At 42.4% G+C, this 17,633-nt stretch overlaps 1 pseudogene; it reads right to left on the bottom strand.

The window, feature by feature from the left end:
• Positions 1–388: 388 nt before the first annotated feature.
• LOC140861609 (NADH-ubiquinone oxidoreductase chain 4-like) overlaps positions 389–17,633 on the bottom strand; it is a 61,615-nt pseudogene continuing 44,370 nt past the window's right edge.

Here is a 17,633-nt window from a genome sequence, read left to right as displayed (position 1 = left end):
TTCAAGTAGGCAGACCATCATCATCATCTGATTTTTGTTTCTGGCCTGTTTGGACCTCAGTGACAAAGAACAATGGAATCGATGATAAGAGTCTTCCTTTTCTCTCGTACCTATGCTCTCTTCCAATGACCTGTCTTCCTCTTCTTCACACCGTGATCCCTGGCTTTTGAATAAGAGGTCGGATCGGGGTCATGTTGGATACAGGAATTGGGCTTTTCCCTTCCTTTGTCTTGAACTGGACTTTTCCGAAAAGGCGATTTGCACTATATGCTGGTTCACCCGGTCAAGCTCTTGGCTAAAAAATATTCACACTCCTCAGCCCTAGGACAATCTCTCAAAATACATTAAGATGTTGTTGACCTCTTTTTCTTTTCTTTGCTGATTCCTCTCAATTAAATTTGCCATGTTGCACTAAGTTACTTACGGATGTATGGATGCAGTCCGGGAACACTTTGGGGTGAACACCCATCCAAACAAGTAGGGTCAATAGTTCAGCATTTAGGCCGTAACATTTAGAAAAAAAATTTAACCCAACAAGTGCTCTCCGAACCAAGCTAGATAGTCTCCTATCACTAGGCTCACCAACCAACCTGGACTTTTTTTTTTTATTATTCCTGCCGGATATCAAAACAAACCATAAGGGTTGTTTCCAGCCATGAGTTCCCCTATAACATGAGCGCTGTTGGGTGGAGTGGGCCAAATAGAGAATGAAATGCATAAAATAAATAGGGGAAGGGTTCCACTTTTTATTTTTGTTTAAGGGCTGCTCGCCCTACCGAAGTACCAAAAGCTTTCGGGGCTTACACCTACCTACCTTATTAGACGACCTAAAAAAAGGCTTTCAGTAGCGCCCTTATCTTATAAGATAAGCCTTTTCTTTTGAAGCCCCAGTAGTTGTAGCTGTGGGTAGGGCTTTTGGTTCTTATCGCTCCGGATTCCGATCTATATGACCTCCGGGCGGTACAAAGTAAACCTCTTTCGTAGAAGTAGGTAGTAACCTATGCTTTAAGAATTTGTTCAAGGGGGGTCTCTTATCTATTCTATCAATGGAAAAATCTCCATGTGTGGCGTGATAAGGAATCCTAGAAAAGACCGATTGAGACTCCCTCCACGATCCCACGAAGATCTCTACGTACTTGTTCCAGTCCAGGACAAGTGAGATCTTCCGGTCTGCGTGCGTGGGAGCAGCTCAAACAAAGAAGAGTCTGGTCCGGTCTGAATTCAGGCACGGCCCGCCCGTCTGCTGCTAGGTCCGGGAATGGCGCCAGGCGAGGTCGCCGCTATGCCCCTTAATGAATTGAATGGTCCTTCGACCTTCGTTTGATTCCGACGGCCGGCATAGATCTCATGAGACCCGCCCACTATTACTACGAAAAGAGCCCTGCCCTTTTCCTTCGCTACTAGGAAAGTAAGCAACTTCTATTAGCGCCGGACCTTGAGTCGAATTGATCGTGTCATGTGCAACGTCCATCAATGATGGTTCATAAATGTTCATTGATTTAGACTCCTTCCCCCCTCTTAACTACGAAAAAGATCGAGAGGGGCCCGAAAGCCCCCAAACCAAGAACGGAAACGGAAGCCTTTCGACTCACTTCCCATTCTCTCTTAAATAAAGAAAGCTCGCCCTCGAGCCCTGGGCCGGTCGGCCGGATCTTTCCCTGTTGTTCTGTTCCTGCCACGAGAAAGACGCGCGGAAGAGGTATGCCCAGCGCGCCGAGGATCCGTTGAGAGTTTGTCTCGGTAGGGAACTGTACGTTTACCCTATTGTATTGAATAAAAAAAGGGTCAGTGCTATGGCACCCTATTGTTTGATCCAATATTGACCGGGGACGAGCCCCGACTTCCATAGGTCCTTGGTTTGTTGAAAGCGGAGCGCTCGTTATCCTTACTTTGCTCTCTGCTGGGGCCCTCCCATTGCTCTAGCCATAAGCTATGGCAGCTCCAGCTGCCAACCACAGGGGCCTGCCCTGCGAGGCCAGAGTGGGCTCAGCCGTCAGCCTCCATTCGAATTATGGTTAGGGGTTCTTTCGCTTTTTCCAGATCTAGAGAGATACTACAAGTCCTCCGTCCCAGATTCCATCGCCGCGGCCATCTGGTTCACCGGTACTACCAAAAAGTCTCATGCTTACGTTACTCTTACTGATGGTTTGAGAATCTTGGACCACGAAGACCCCAGTCGTGCTTCTGGTTTCCATTCCCATCATCATATTGATGATAAATCTCCTCGTGCTTTGCCATAAGAACTTGGAGTCCGTATCATGGTGAAGATAAGGTAAGGCTGTGATTCTTGCTAAAAAAAAGACTGAACGCGTTCGAGGGCTCGTCCAACCCATCAACATTCATGAGTCGCTCATTCAGCTGTGCCTCGGATACAGGGTCGAGAAGTACCATGCGCCCCCCGTCCTTTTTTTCTATCGGTCCCACCCAGCAAGATACGGCTCAGCCAAAAAAGGTAAATGCCTAGCGCGAGCATTTTTTTATTAGTTTAGTAAAGTAAAGCTTTGGCTCCCTAAAGAGTAAAGAAATGGATAAAAAAAAAATGGGGGGGGGGGGGGGGGACTTCTGCAACGGGCTATACCACCCAAACCAATTGAGGGAAGTCGCATCCATCCCATCGCAAGCACCTACAATGTCATGATCACATTGGTTTACCCTTGTTTTTTTGGTAGTTTAACAGACGGTCTCCCCTCCAACAAGAAAAGGTATAAATATGGAAACTTCTTTGCCATTTGGATCGGAGAATTTATGGAGGAAATCGGGTTTTAAATTCCCAGAAACCGCACGATTATATAGCCAAAAGGAATAGGCTGCGCCTAAAATCATACCAAGCGCTACTAATGTTGCTACTAAGCTATTTCTTTGGAAAGCTCCTACTAAGATGAGAAATTCCCCGTTAAAACTGCTAGTACCAAGTGAAATCATATTGGTCAAAGTGGAAGAGAAGAAAATGGTAGGGAAATTTGGCATAGTGCTCACTAAACCTCCGTAATATCTAACAAGTCGAGTCTTATGTCGGTCATATAGAACACCAACACATAGAAAAAGTTTGAAGAAACCATTCCATGGCTTGACATCGGTAGAATGCTACCTCCAATTCCATGTATGTTCGATAGAGACAAAGATTCCTCCGCACTGATCGGAGTATGCTGATAACCCCCCGAACTGTACAAGATAGTTACCACATATCATACGACTTTCTAACTTCACTTCTTTTTTTTGGTCGTTCCGCTCTGTCGATCGATGGTAGTATAAGAGATCTGTAACCCCCCTAAATTCTTTAATAAAGGTTCCTGCTTCCTACCTATAGTTAGCATGTATCTCCCCGGGTCATACTTGAGTATCACTTCGTAGACCCCCACCCAACTCTATTTTCCTTATCAGTGAATCGAAACATAGTGCATAGGTACTCTTCGATGCAGTGGGGACGAGACGACGTGACATACTACGATCACGTACAGAAGTTCTGCCTTTCTTCGTCTCGGCAATATGGAACCTCTCAACAGCTCCCGTTTTGCGGCGTGGTGGCAGGACTGCTAGGGGAGTGGCTCCGGGTGTAGATAGGGTGAAATCTGCAGAGGTCATGCAAATAAATAGGCCTCTTCCCTTCTCTTTTGGATGAATGGGGTGTTTTAGAAGGCACTTTCCGATCTACGGTCCCTCGGAGCAAAGGGTTGGCAGGTAGTATGGGCCCTCTGACTTCCAGCTATGTGCGGTGCGGCTCTCGCGAAGCGAATGAAGGGAAGATCGAAGAGCTTACGGGTGAGCTTATGCTTACTCTCAGCCTCTTTGATTGGTAGGCAGGCGAAGGGGCGGGCTAAGCCCCCTACTTCAGAGGCAATTCATAAGGCTAATTGGATCTTGTCGTAACGCTTTGGTTAGGCCGACTACTCTACTATAGGCTAGCTACTTATAGCTTCTATAGTGTCCCTTCCACTTTGGCGTAGTTTTAGTTTGTATTGGTACTGAATGAACATATCAAACAAAGGCGATCATATCATGCCATAAAATAAAATACTTTTATATGTATAGAGCCCTAGATATAGAGATAGAATAGATGTTTGTTCATGGATAGACTGGAAGCGCTTATCGTGTCACGCCCAAATTACCCAACTCAAGCAGATAATCACTAAAAATGTAGTAGTGTGAATAGAGATCGTTCCCACGAGGAAAGGTAAATTCAAAGTGTTCTAAATAAATAAAATAGGGGGTTTCAAGTTTGGATTAACTACTAAGAAATTTAAGCAATTAAAAATTCAGTAGCATGCAAAATTAAATAAAAGACTGGAGAAATTCAATAGGAGACGAGACTTGGTATCGGTCGACTACACCATTGTTATTCATTCATTTAATCATTGATTCTCTAAAAATAATTAATAATATTAAATATTCGTCATTGAAAATTCAATTACTGTTTCACTGTAATTTTAGTTAATTAAAAAACAACATTCTTAATTAACCCTTACCAATGAACCAACCCGATAACAACAATCTAGATTTAAATCCACGGTAGCATTTAAACTAGTAAAACTGACGAAACTAGACAACACAATACCAGCGATTGTATTTAGCCTATCCAATAATTGACCCTACGAAATAATAAGTTCAACAGCAGAAATTATCACACGTAGTTGCTTCGCAAATTAGTTTATTCAAACAATTACGGATTGAACTCTAATTTAGCTATCGCTCGCAATACAAAATCCTAAGACGGCCAATCCTAAAATCTCGCATACAAACTTAAAATAAAACAGGTCAAAAATTGATACTTAATAAAGATTGAACACTACGAATCAAATCTCATGAATGAAATATAACAAGGTTTCGTCTCCCTCAACCAAGTAAAAGAGTTTAGCTACAACGATTCATAGCAAAATTCATAAAAATCAAAGAAAAATTCAGAAAACTCTAATTCCCAAGAGAAGAAGAAAACGTAGCCTCCAATCTCTCCAAAAACGTCTGATAAAAAAAAATAAAAACGGAATAATAGTCTAATAAAGGCTAGGAACTAAATTAACAAAGTTTCCAAAAATATAATTTTTTCCCGAAACATGGCTCTCGCTCGACCTGCAACATTCTGCGGATCGAGCGAGAGAAAATTGCAGCTGCTACTGTCTTGCGGAAAACGGGTCTCGCTCGATCTGCAACATTCTGCGGATCGAGCGAGAGATAATTCAACCTCCACTGTCTTCATAATGTAGGTGCTCGCTCGATCCACATACTTCTGCAGATCGAGCGAGAGATGGTTTCCAGAAAATTCCCGGCCTTTCCTTTGCTTCAAACTTTCGTTCCTCCGAGGTTCCTTCTTAGTCCGCAAAATAAGCGACCTAACCATAAAAACAAGAATCCCATCATGCAAACACTGAAAATGCAAAACAAACAAAATGCTAAAATAAAACATGCAACTAAAGCAAAACAACAACAAAAATGACACTAATAAATGCAACAAAAACACAACTATCAAATACCCCCACACTTGAACCTTGCTCGCCCTCGAGCAAGTTATGCAAAACAAAATGAAACAAAACAAAAACATAAGCAAGGATGAATCATGCAAAGCATAGCCTCAGAGAAAACCGCTTTCATCTAGAAATAAGTTCATAGCAACTCTCAATTATCAATGATACACCTTCAGTCGAATGCGAACGTGTGTATATGCCATGTTACCCCAGTTACATGCAACTTCAAAAGACAAAAGTTTCAAGACTGTTTGCCGACCTATTAACAATTCAGTGTAAGCTACACTATCAAGAACTCTCCTCCTAACAATCCTTCAACACAACACAACTTCCTTGAGAATAATTACGCACCTCCAGATTTTGCACCCGGTATTGCTTTAGCCCCAATAATTACCCGCATACTTAGCTATAACTAAGACATGATTAGAATTTCAATCCCCTCGTCTATAGCCCGGATGGAGCATCAACCCCATTTTATCTGCATACTTAGCCTTGAATTTGATCTTTTAGGATTAGAATTTCAATCCTTTTCAGGCCCGGATGGAGTTGTAAAATTTATTCTTTTTTTTTTCTAAGTGCGACCAAGATCGTTTATGCCATATCAAAGAAATCATCAAGATTCAAACACTATCAAGTTTCACAAATACCTATTGTCGTGCAATGGTCCAACAGACATCCACGATATCTAATACATCGCTACACTTCACTGGTTAAACATGCGTGCTTAAGAATATTCAACAAACAACCTACGGTTTCTCAAATCCAATCAAGAGTTAAATTTTTTCAAAAATCCATTTTTTTCAACTAACTCGTCATAGGCTAAAAAGACTAGAAATCATCCTCAACTCATGTATTTGGACAACACAAACGAACATAACAAAATGATGCATAACAAAACAAGAAAACGTACAACGAAACAAAAGAAACAAAATGCATGTAAAGCAACCCCCCCACACTTAAACGATACATTGTCCTCAATGCAAAAACAAAAGAACACAACCAAATAACTAAACACAATGAAATGCAAAAACACAAAACGGGACTCCCCTGGTCTATCGGTCTGCGGCATCTTCCTCTTCAGCCTCCGGAGGAAGGACAGGGGCAGCGTATTGAAATGGGAAGGGTGGCGGGTATGGTAGAGCGGCTGGCACGACATTTGGATCAAGACCATGATGGATTGTCAGATTACGCAACAAAGCATCCAAAGCCTGCGCATTATGCGCCGCCACCGTGTTGTAGGCATCCTGATGTTGGGCAAAAGCCGAAAGCTCGCGGATGGCATCAGCTTGAGATCGTCGAGCAGGGGGTGGTGGTCTTGACGGAGCTTGCGGTGGCTGGAAGTGGCCATCCCTCATAAAGTGATTTACACGGTGTGCCCTCTTTGCTTCGATGAAAGCGGAGTCGAGTGGTCGCTGAGGTGACAACCACTCTTCATCATTCCTAACGGCAACACCGGCGTTCAAGCATAAACAGGAGATGATCGTGGGGAATTAGTGACCCAGTGTGATATTATGGATGGACCTGTGGATATCACTATGAAGAACTCGTCCCACATTAATGGGGGCTCCGACTTCCAGCACATAAAGAATGGTGGCGCGTTCTAGATTGACTTTGCTAGAATGCAAAATCGGCATCAGACGCCGAATCACAAAGCCATACCATGTAGCAGGAATTACACGAAAGAACCGCTCCTTGAAGCTCAGTAGAGAAGCGGGACCGACCCATGTAGCGCCAGGAAACGCCAGCTGATCAAGTAATTCGGTCAAATGCGGACCATTTTGCAGGCTTTGGTAGAGCGAGTCGTCCACCTCCGGTATTTCTAATAAGGCATTCAGCTCATGGGGTAGAAAAGAGATCAATTTCCCCCGTAAAAATGCCTTGCTATCTGTGCGCTCAGCTGCATTGGCATAAAATTCCCGTACAAGCGGCACTACAGCTGGTGCAGGGTCCTCGCAGAATTTCGTCCACCCACGGTCATGAATAGTATGGACAATCTCGGGATAGGCCAAATTTTCCTCAAAGCCACGTTCAGGAATAGGGGAGCGACTCAACTTGACTTTGAAGTATCGATTACGAGCGGCTTCACTAACAAAGTGGCCGACAAACTCGGCATAATTACGATCAGTGGCCCGAGAAGAAGATTCGCCTTGTTGCCGGGTGCGTTTGGGGACCATAAAGAGTAAGGAGTGGAGAGTAGAAGTGATAGGGGCAATTTGTCGAACACCTTGTGGGCGAAGAAGAATCCGTCAACTCCTTGAAGAATACAATTGCAACCACAAAACACGACGTCCGAAATACGCTTAATAGGAGAAGGCCCGACGGAAAGAATCCAAGAAGAGAAAACAAACTCGATATTTTCAATCGGCTGTGAAGCAATTTTTTTCGACGATGGAGACCGGAGAAGATGATCGGAGAAGAGTGTTCCGATGAGGTAGAGCGGTGCTTCCGAGAGATCCCTGTGATAGAAATTGAATGAAGAATTAAAATAGAGGAAATTTGATGCAAGAATTAGGGGGGTGTAGGGAGGATGAACGAGAGGGAGAGAGGAAAGAATTAAGAAAAGAGAGAAAGGAAAGATAGAATCTGCGATATTTAAGGCAAAAAGAGCTCTCGCTCGATCCGCAAGATGTTGCGGATCGAGCGAGACAAAATTTCCAAACTTACTGTCCCGAAGAAAAGTGTGCTCGCTCGATCCGCAAGATGTTGCGGATCGAGCGAGACCAAAATGCATACCTTACTGTCCCGAGCAAAAACACGCTCGCTCGATCCGCAAGATGTTGCGGATCGAGCGAGACACAAAAAATAATATTTTTAGATTTTTCAAAATTTCGAAAAAAAAAACAATAAAACAAGAAGCAACAAAAACATAAAATAAGACTAAATAAAGCAAAAGAAAAAATAAAAAAACGAGCAAAAGTAAAAAGGAAAGAAACACTGGGTTCCCTCCCAGTCAGCGCTAAATTTGCAGTCAGTCTATAGCTCGACTGCATGCCGTGATTCATTCGACATTAGGTGGGGCATTGAGAGAGATATCATGCTCTTCCACTTCGACGTTTGCTTGGATTCCCTCATAGTAGTGCTTGAGCCGATGGCCATTCACCTTAAATGTTTTGGATGTGTCCAAACTTTGAATTTCGACTGCACCATGAGGAAAGACGTTAGTGACAACAAAAGGTCCATTCCAACGCGAACGTAACTTACCTGGAAACAACCGAAGTCATGAATGATAGAGCAAAACTTTCTGACCGACTTCGAAGTATCGTCGAGAGATCATATTATCATGGAAAGCCTTTGTTTTGTCCTTGTAAATTTTTGAGCTAGCATAGGCATCATTCCGGATCTCTTCTAATTCTTGCAATTGTAGCTTCCAGTGCTTGCCGCTCTCATCTATCTGCATGTTAAAGTTTTTATAGCCCAATAAGCTCGATGCTCCAACTCCACTGGTAAATGACATGCTTTCCCAAAAATCAACCGATATGGAGACATTCCAATCGGTGTCTTGAATGCGGTTCTGTATGCCCACAAGGCATCATCCAATCGCAAGCTCCAATCCTTTCTCGTAGGATTCACGGTCTTCTCTAGAATAGATTTGATTTCCCTGTTGGATACTTCAGCTTGACCGTTGGATTGTGGATGATATGCCGTGGAAATCCTGTGCGTCACATGGTATTTCTTCAGTAGGCTCGCCACGGTTCGGTTGCAGAAGTGTGTGCCTCTATCACTGATGAGGGCTCTAGGAATACCAAACCTAGAGAAAATGTGATGCTTGATAAACTCTGCAACAACTTGAGAATCGTCAGTACGGGTGGCCTTAGCTTCCACCCACTTCGAGACATAATCCACATCAAGTAATATAAATATAACCATGTGAATTTGGAAAGGGTCCCATAAAGTCGATGACCCAAACATCAAAGATTTCACAAACTAGAATAGATTGTTGGGGCATCTCCTTTCGTTGGGAGATGTTACCTGTCTTTTGGCATTGGGCGCACAACTTACAGAACAGGTAAGCGTCTCGAAATAAGGAGGGCCAGAAGAATCCGCTGTCCAACACCTTTCTCGATGTCCTTTTCGGCCCAAAGTGGCCACCACATGCATAAGAATGACAAAATGTGAGAATAGGGATTACCTCGCTCGCGGGAACGCATCGTCGTATAACTTGATCAGCGCAGTGCTTCCACAAGTATGGATCATCCCACACATAATACTTCGCATCACTTCTCACTTTGTCCTTTTGCGCCTTAGAAAATTCAGAGGGGAAACCATTAGTAACTAAATAATTCACAATGTTTGCGTACCATGGTAATTCGGTGGTTGTCGAGAACAACTGTTCATCCGGAAATTCATCATGCAATTTCAGCTCCTCATCAATATGAACTAGACGACTCAAATGATCAGCAACTTGATTCTCGGCCCCTCTTTTGTCTTTGATTTCTATATTGAATTCACTCAGCAGTAATATCCATCGGATCAGCCTTGGTTTTGCCTCTTTCTTCGCAATCAGAAAACGAAGAGCTACATGGTCAGAATACACAATAACTTTAGTACTAAGTAAATAGGAGCGAAATTTATCTAAAGCAAAAACAACAGCGAGAAGCTCCTTTTCCGTAGTGGAATAATTTCGTTGGGCATCATTCAAAATATGTGAAGCGTAGTAAATAGCATGCGATGCTTTTCCAACTTTCTGGCCTAAAACAGCACCAATGGTGTAGTCACTGGCATCACACATGATCTCAAATGATTGGCTCCAATCCGGTGGTTGGATTATTGGTGCAGATGTCAAGGAGTTCTTCAATTTGTCAAAGGATGACTTGCATGACTCATCAAACTCAAATGACACTTCCTTTTGTAATAGCTTGCACATGGGGGATGCGATCTTGGCGAAATCTTGAATGTACCTCCTGTAAAAACCGGCATGGCCAAGAAAAGAACGCACTTCCCGCACACATGTGGGGTAAGGTAGATATTGAATGATATCAATTTTAGCTCTATCTACCTCTATTCCTTTTGATGACACAACATGACCCAAAACCACACCTTGCCCAACCATAAAATGACATTTTTCAGAATTCAAAACGAGGTTGGTTTCGACACACCTCTTAAGGACAAGTGCAAGGTTAGATAGACAGTTTTCAAAGGAATCACCATAGACAGTGAAGTCATCCATAAAAACTTCTAAGATATGCTCAATAAAATCTGAAAAGATACTAACTATACACCGTTGGAAAGTGGCCGGTGCATTGCAAAGTCCAAAAGGCATCCGTCGATAAGCAAAAGTGCCAAACGGGCATGTGAACGTCGTCTTCTCCTGATCTTCTGGCGCGATAGCAATCTAAAAATAACCAGAATATCCATCAAAAAAACAATAGTAAGGATGACACACTAACCTTTCAATCATTTGATCAATAAAGGGTAAAGGAAAGTGGTCCTTTCGAGTTCCGGCGGTCAGCTTTCTATAGTCAATACAAACCCTCCACCCATTTTGAATGCAGGTGGGAACCATCTCGTCATCCTTATTCTTCACAACGGTGATTCCGGTTTTCTTGGGTACCACTTGTACCGGACTGACCCACTGACTGTCAAAAATTGGATAGATGACCCCAACTTCAAGTAACTTCAGAATTTCCGCATTTACCACTTCCATCATCGGTGGATTCAGTTTGCGCTGCGGCTGGCGTGAGGGATTCGCTCCTTCCTCCATCAAAATTCGATGCATGCATGTGGAGGGGCTAATTCCTTTAATGTCTGCTATGGTCCACCCAATAGCAGTCTTGTGCTCTTGCAACACCTTGATTAATTGCTCCTCTTGATTAACTTCCAAACTGTTGGAGATGATAACCGGTAATGTTTCCCCTTTGCCAAGGAAAACATACTTTAGATGGTTTGGAAGTGTCTTCAATTCGACCTCGGGTGCCTGCAAAATAGATGGAAGACGCCTAGTATTAGAAACTGGCAAAGCTAAGTAAGAGACATTACCTGACTGAGGTAGCTCAGGCAAACTATTCAGAAGTTTCTCAATCTCTTCCATTTCTTGATTGTATCGAATACCCTCTTCCGTCTGCATAATGGGTGCTGTAATAGCCACCTCTAGATCATCTTTCCCTGCATGCTCACAATACTCTTGTGCCAAGAAATCCACAATATCAACAGAAAACACACAATCATCGCTATCAGGAAATTTCATGGCATCATAAATATTAAATTTTACAACCTCGCCATCGAATTTCATAGTAAGTGTGCCACTGTGAACATCAATTTTCGTCATGAAAGTTTTCAAAAACGGTCTCCCTAATGAAATAGGACTATTATGATCACCGTTTTCCATATCTAGCACATAAAAATCTGCGGGGAACACTAATTCATTAACTTGCACCAACACATCTTCAATGACTCCCCTAGGATATGCATTCGACCTGTCAGCTAACTGAATAACAATCCCAGTTTTGTTCAGTGGGCCAAGTTTCAAGGATGCATATATAGAATAAGGCATAACATTATTGATGCTCCTAGATCTAGCATGGCCTTCTCAAGTCGAACATTCCCTATGGTGCATGGGATAGAAAACATACCTGGATCCTTACATTTTGCAGGTAGTTTCCATTGGATCACAGCAGATACGTTCTCACCAAGTTCCACTTTCTGACATCCCTTCAATGTCTGCTTCCTCTTTGCTGTGCACAATTCCTTCAAAAACTTCGCGTATCGAGGTACCTGCTTAATGGCATCTAGCAATGGAATATTAACCTCAGATCTACGAAAAGTTTCATATAGTTCTTTAATCCCCTCACCTTTTCTAGAATCCTTAAGTGCTAAGGAAAAAGAGGCAACAGGCTTATATTCAGATAAAGGGGGAAATTTACCTCTTGGCGAATCATCCTTGGATGATTTTTCCTCACTTACCTTTTTCTCTTCTTCTTCTTTCAGCTTCTCTTTGTGCTCAATCTCAACTTCTTTCTCCTTCATTTTCAACTCCTTCTCATTCCTTAAAGTTATTGCACTTGCGTTCTCCCTTGGGTTCACCACAGTTTGAGATGGCAGAGCGTTTGAGTGCTGTGCTTCTAACTTGTTGATGGCAGTGGCTAGTTGTCCCATATGGGTACTCAAGTTTTGAATACTTACCATGGTATCCTGTTGAAAAGATGCAGTTTTAGTTGCAAGATTCTTAACTATATTTTCGAGAAACTCACCTGGAGTTGGTATCTGAGGTCTCTGCTGTTGCTGTTGAGGATACGGCGGCCTATAAGTTTGATTATGTGGTGGTGCTTGAGGCCCCGATTGACTTGCTTGAGGATTCCCATATCTTAGATTTGGATGATCCTTCCAACCAGGATTGAATGTGTTGGAATACGGATCATACTTCCTCTGTGGTTGTCCAAGAAATCCTCCAGTAGCATTTATCTGTTCAACTGAATCCTCTTGAAGTGTAGGACACATATCAGTGGCGTGTCCTATTGCAGCGCAAATGCCACATGCCTTCGCAGTCTGTCCATTCCCTACAGCCATCTGACGCACAAGAGTGGTTAATTCAATTAATTGCTGTTCAAGGGAAGAGACATTTACCTCGTTGTTTTTCCTTGGTGGATGCTCGTTCCTGATGGTGCCAAATTGTTGAGAATTGGCAGCCATATTCTCAAGTAAGTTCCTCGCTTGCACCGGTGTTTTGTCCATGAACACTCCTCCACTAGCCGCATCCAGCATGCTCCTGTCATGAGGCAACAAACCTTCATAGCATAATTGAATTAATTGGTTCTCACTTATCTGGTGTTGCGGACAGCTAGCACAAAGCTTCTTGAACCGCTCCCAATATTCATGCAGTGATTCTCCTGAATATTGTTTGATCTCATAGATTTCCTTCCGGATATTTGCAGCTCTAGAGGCTGGAAAGTATTTTTCCAGGAAGGTTCTTTTCATCTCTGTTCAAGTAGTAATAGAGCCAGAGGGTAAGTAGTATAACCAATCCTTAGCAGCACTCTTCAAAGAGAAAGGAAAGGCTCTCAGCTGAATTTGTTCCTCTGTTACTCCATGGGGTTTCATACTCGTGCAGACCACGTGAAACTCCATCAAGTGTTTATTGGGATCCTCACCTGCAAGACCATGAAAAGCAGGTAGTAAGTGAATTAAACCAGATTTGAGTTCAAAAGTAGCATTATTTTCCAAAGTATGGAAAGTAATGCATAAGGGTTGTTAATTGGCATCAGGAGTGCCCAATTATCTAAGACTCTGGTTCGCATTCGCAGCCATCTCTTCGTTCTCAGGAAAAGCAGCTCGAGCAGCGGCTTCTTGTTGGTGCCTACGGATTTCTCGCCTTCGCCTATGCAGAGTTCTTTCGATCTCCGGATCGTAGAAAAAGCCTTCTTCAGCAAGATCACCTGAAAAGCATGAACAAGAGAAACTAGAAACAAAGAAAAGACAAGAGAGTGAGTTTAAACAAATAAAAACAAAAAGAAAAAGAACACAATAAATTAACACCGTTCCCCGGCAATGGCGCCAAAATTTGGAAGCGCTTATCGTGTCACACCCAAATTACCCAACTCAAGCAGATAATTAATAAAAATGTAGTAGTGTGAGTAGGGATCGTTCCCACGAGGAAAGGTAAATTCAAAGTGTTCTAAATAAATAAAATAGGGGGTTTCAAGTTTGGATTAACTACTAAGAAATTTAAGCAATTAAAAATTCACTAGCATGCAAAATTAAATAAAAGACTGGAGAAATTCAATAGGAGACGAGACTTGGTATCGGTCGACTACACCATTGTTATTCATTCATTTAATCATTGATTCTCTAAAAATAATCAATCATATTAAATATTCGTCATTGAAAATTCAATTACTGTGTCACTGTAATTTTAGTTAGTTAAAAAACAACATTCTTAATTAACCCTTACCAATGAACCAACCCGATAACAGCAATCTAGATTTAAATCCCCGGTAGCATTTAAACTAGTAAAATTGACGAAACTAGACAACACAATACCAGCGATTGTATTTAGCCTATCCAATAATTGACCCTACGAAATAATAAGTTAAACAGCAGAAATTATCACACGTAGTTGCTTCGCAAATTAGTTTATTCAAATAATTACGGATTTGAACTCTAATTTAGCTATCGCTTGCAATACAAAATCCTAAGACGGCCAATCCTAAAATCTCGCATACAAACTTAAAATAAAACAGGTCAAAAATTGATACTTAATAAAGATTGAACACTACGAATCAAATCTCATGAATGAAATATAACAAGGTTTCGTCTCCCTCAACCAAGTAAAAGAGTTTAGCTACAACGATTCATAGCAAAATTCATAAAAATCAAAGAAAAATTCAGAAAACTCTAATTCCCAAGAGAAGAAGAAAACCTAGCCTCCAATCTCTCCAAAAACGTCTGATAAAAAAAAAATAAAAACGGAATAATAGTCTAATAAAGGCTAGGAACTAAATTAACAAAGTTTCCAAAAATATAATTTTTTCCCGAAACATGGCTCTCGCTCGACCTGCAACATTCTGCGGATCGAGCGAGAGAAAATTGCAGCTGCTACTGTCTTGCGAAAAACGGGTCTCGCTCGATCTGCAACATTCTGCGGATCGAGCGAGAGATAATTCAACCTCCACTGTCTTCATAATGTAGGTGCTCGCTCGATCCACATACTTCTGCAGATCGAGCGAGAGATGGTTTCCAGAAAATTCCCGGCCTTTCCTTTGCTTCAAACTTTCGTTCCTCCGAGGTTCCTTCTTAGTCCGCAAAATAAGCGACCTAACCATAAAAACAAGAATCCCATCATGCAAACATTGAAAATGCAAAACGAACAAAATGCTAAAATAAAACATGCAACTAATGCAAAACAACAACAAAAATGACACTAATAAATGCAACAAAAACACAACTATCAAATACCCCCACACTTGAACCTTGCTCGCCCTCGAGCAAGTTATGCAAAACAAAATGAAACAAAACAAAAACATAAGCAAGGATGAATCATGCAAAGCATATCCTCAGAGAAAACCGCTTTCATCTAGAAATAAGTTCATAGCAACTCTCAATTATCAATGATACACCTTCAGTCGAATGCGAACGTGTGTATGTGCCATGTTACCCCAGTTACATGCAACTTCAAAAGACAAAAGTTTCAAGACTGTTCGCCGACCTATTAACAATTCAGTGTAAGCTACACTATCAAGAACTCTCCTCCTAACAATCCTTCAACACAACACAACTTCCTTGAGAATAATTACGCACCTCCAGATTTTGCACCCGGTATTGCTTTAGCCCCAATAATTACCCGCATACTTAGCTATAACTAAGACATGATTAGAATTTCAATCCCCTCGTCTATAGCCCGGATGGAGCATCAACCCCATTTTATCTGCATACTTAGCCTTGAATTTGATCTTTTAGGATTAGAATTTCAATCCTTTTCAGGCCCGGATGGAGTTGTAAAATTTATTCTTTTTTTTTTCTAGGTGCGCCCAAGATCGTTTATGCCATATCAAAGAAATCATCAAGATTCAAACACTATCAAGTTTCACAAACACCTATTGTCGTGCAATGGTCCAACAGACATCCACGATATCTAATACATCGCTACACTTCACTGGTTAAACATGCGTGCTTAAGAATATTCAACAAACAACCTACGGTTTCTCAAATCCAATCAAGAGTTAAATTTTTTCAAAAATCCATTTTTTTCAACTAACTCGTCATAGGCTAAAAAGACTAGAAATCATCCTCAACTCATGTATTTGGACAACACAAACGAACATAACAAAATGATGCATAACAAAACAAGAAAACGTACAACGAAACAAAAGAAACAAAATGCATGTAAAGCAACCCCCCCACACTTAAACGATACATTGTCCTCAATGCAAAAACAAAAGAACACAACCAAATAACTAAACAGAATGAAATGCAAAAACACAAAACGGGACTCCCCTGGTCTATCGGTCTGCGGCATCTTCCTCTTCAGCCTCCGGAGGAAGGACAGGGGCAGCGTATTGAAATGGGAAGGGTGGCGGGTATGGTAGAGCGGCTGGCACGACATTTGGATCAAGACCATGATGGATTGTCAGATTACGCAACAAAGCATCCAAAGCCTGCGCATTATGCGCCGCCACCGTGTTGTAGGCATCCTGATGTTGGGCAAAAGCCGAAAGCTCGCGGATGGCATCAGCTTGAGATCGTCGAGCAGGGGGTGGTGGTCTTGACGGAGCTTGCGGTGGCTGGAAGTGGCCATCCCTCATAAAGTGATTTACACGGTGTGCCCTCTTTGCTTCGATGAAAGCGGAGTCGAGTGGTCGCTGAGGTGACAACCACTCTTCATCATTCCTAACGGCAACACCGGCGTTCAAGCATAAACAGGAGATGATCGTGGGGAATTAGAGACCCAGTGTGATATTATGGATGGACCTGTGGATATCACTATGAAGAACTCGTCCCAAATTAATGGGGGCTCCGACTTCCAGCACATAAAGAATGGTGGCGCGTTCTAGATTGACTTTGCTAGAATGCAAAATCGGCATCAGACGCCGAATCACAAAGCCATACCATGTAGCAGGAATTACACGAAAGAACCGCTCCTTGAAGCTCAGTATAGAAGCGGGACCGACCCATGTAGCGCCAGGAAACGCCAGCTGATCAAGTAATTCGGTCAAATGCGGACCATTTTGCAGGCTTTGGTAGAGCGAGTCGTCCACCTCCGGTATTTCTAATAAGGCATTCAGCTCATGGGGTAGAAAAGAGATCAATTTCCCCCGTACAAATGCCTTGCTATCTGTGCGCTCAGCTGCATTGGCATAAAATTCCCGTACAAGCGGCACTACAGCTGGTGCAGGGTCCTCGCAGAATTTCGTCCACCCACGGTCATGAATAGTATGGACAATCTCGGGATAGGCCAAATTTTCCTCAAAGCCACGTTCAGGAATAGGGGAGCGACTCAACTTGACTTTGAAGTATCGATTACGAGCGGCTTCACTAACAAAGTGGCCGACAAACTCGGCATAATTACGATCAGTGGCCCGAGAAGAAGATTCGCCTTGTTGCCGGGTGCGTTTGGGGACCATAAAGAGTAAGGAGTGGAGAGTAGAAGTGATAGGGGCAATTTGTCGAACACCTTGTGGGCGAAGAAGAATCCGTCAACTCCTTGAAGAATACAATTGCAACCACAAAACACGACGTCCGAAATAC

This window comes from Henckelia pumila, chromosome 4 (genome assembly GCF_033568475.1).
Source record: "Henckelia pumila isolate YLH828 chromosome 4, ASM3356847v2, whole genome shotgun sequence".
Taxonomy (NCBI): Eukaryota; Viridiplantae; Streptophyta; class Magnoliopsida; order Lamiales; family Gesneriaceae; genus Henckelia; species Henckelia pumila.
This window is presented reverse-complemented; position numbering and strand designations above follow the sequence as displayed.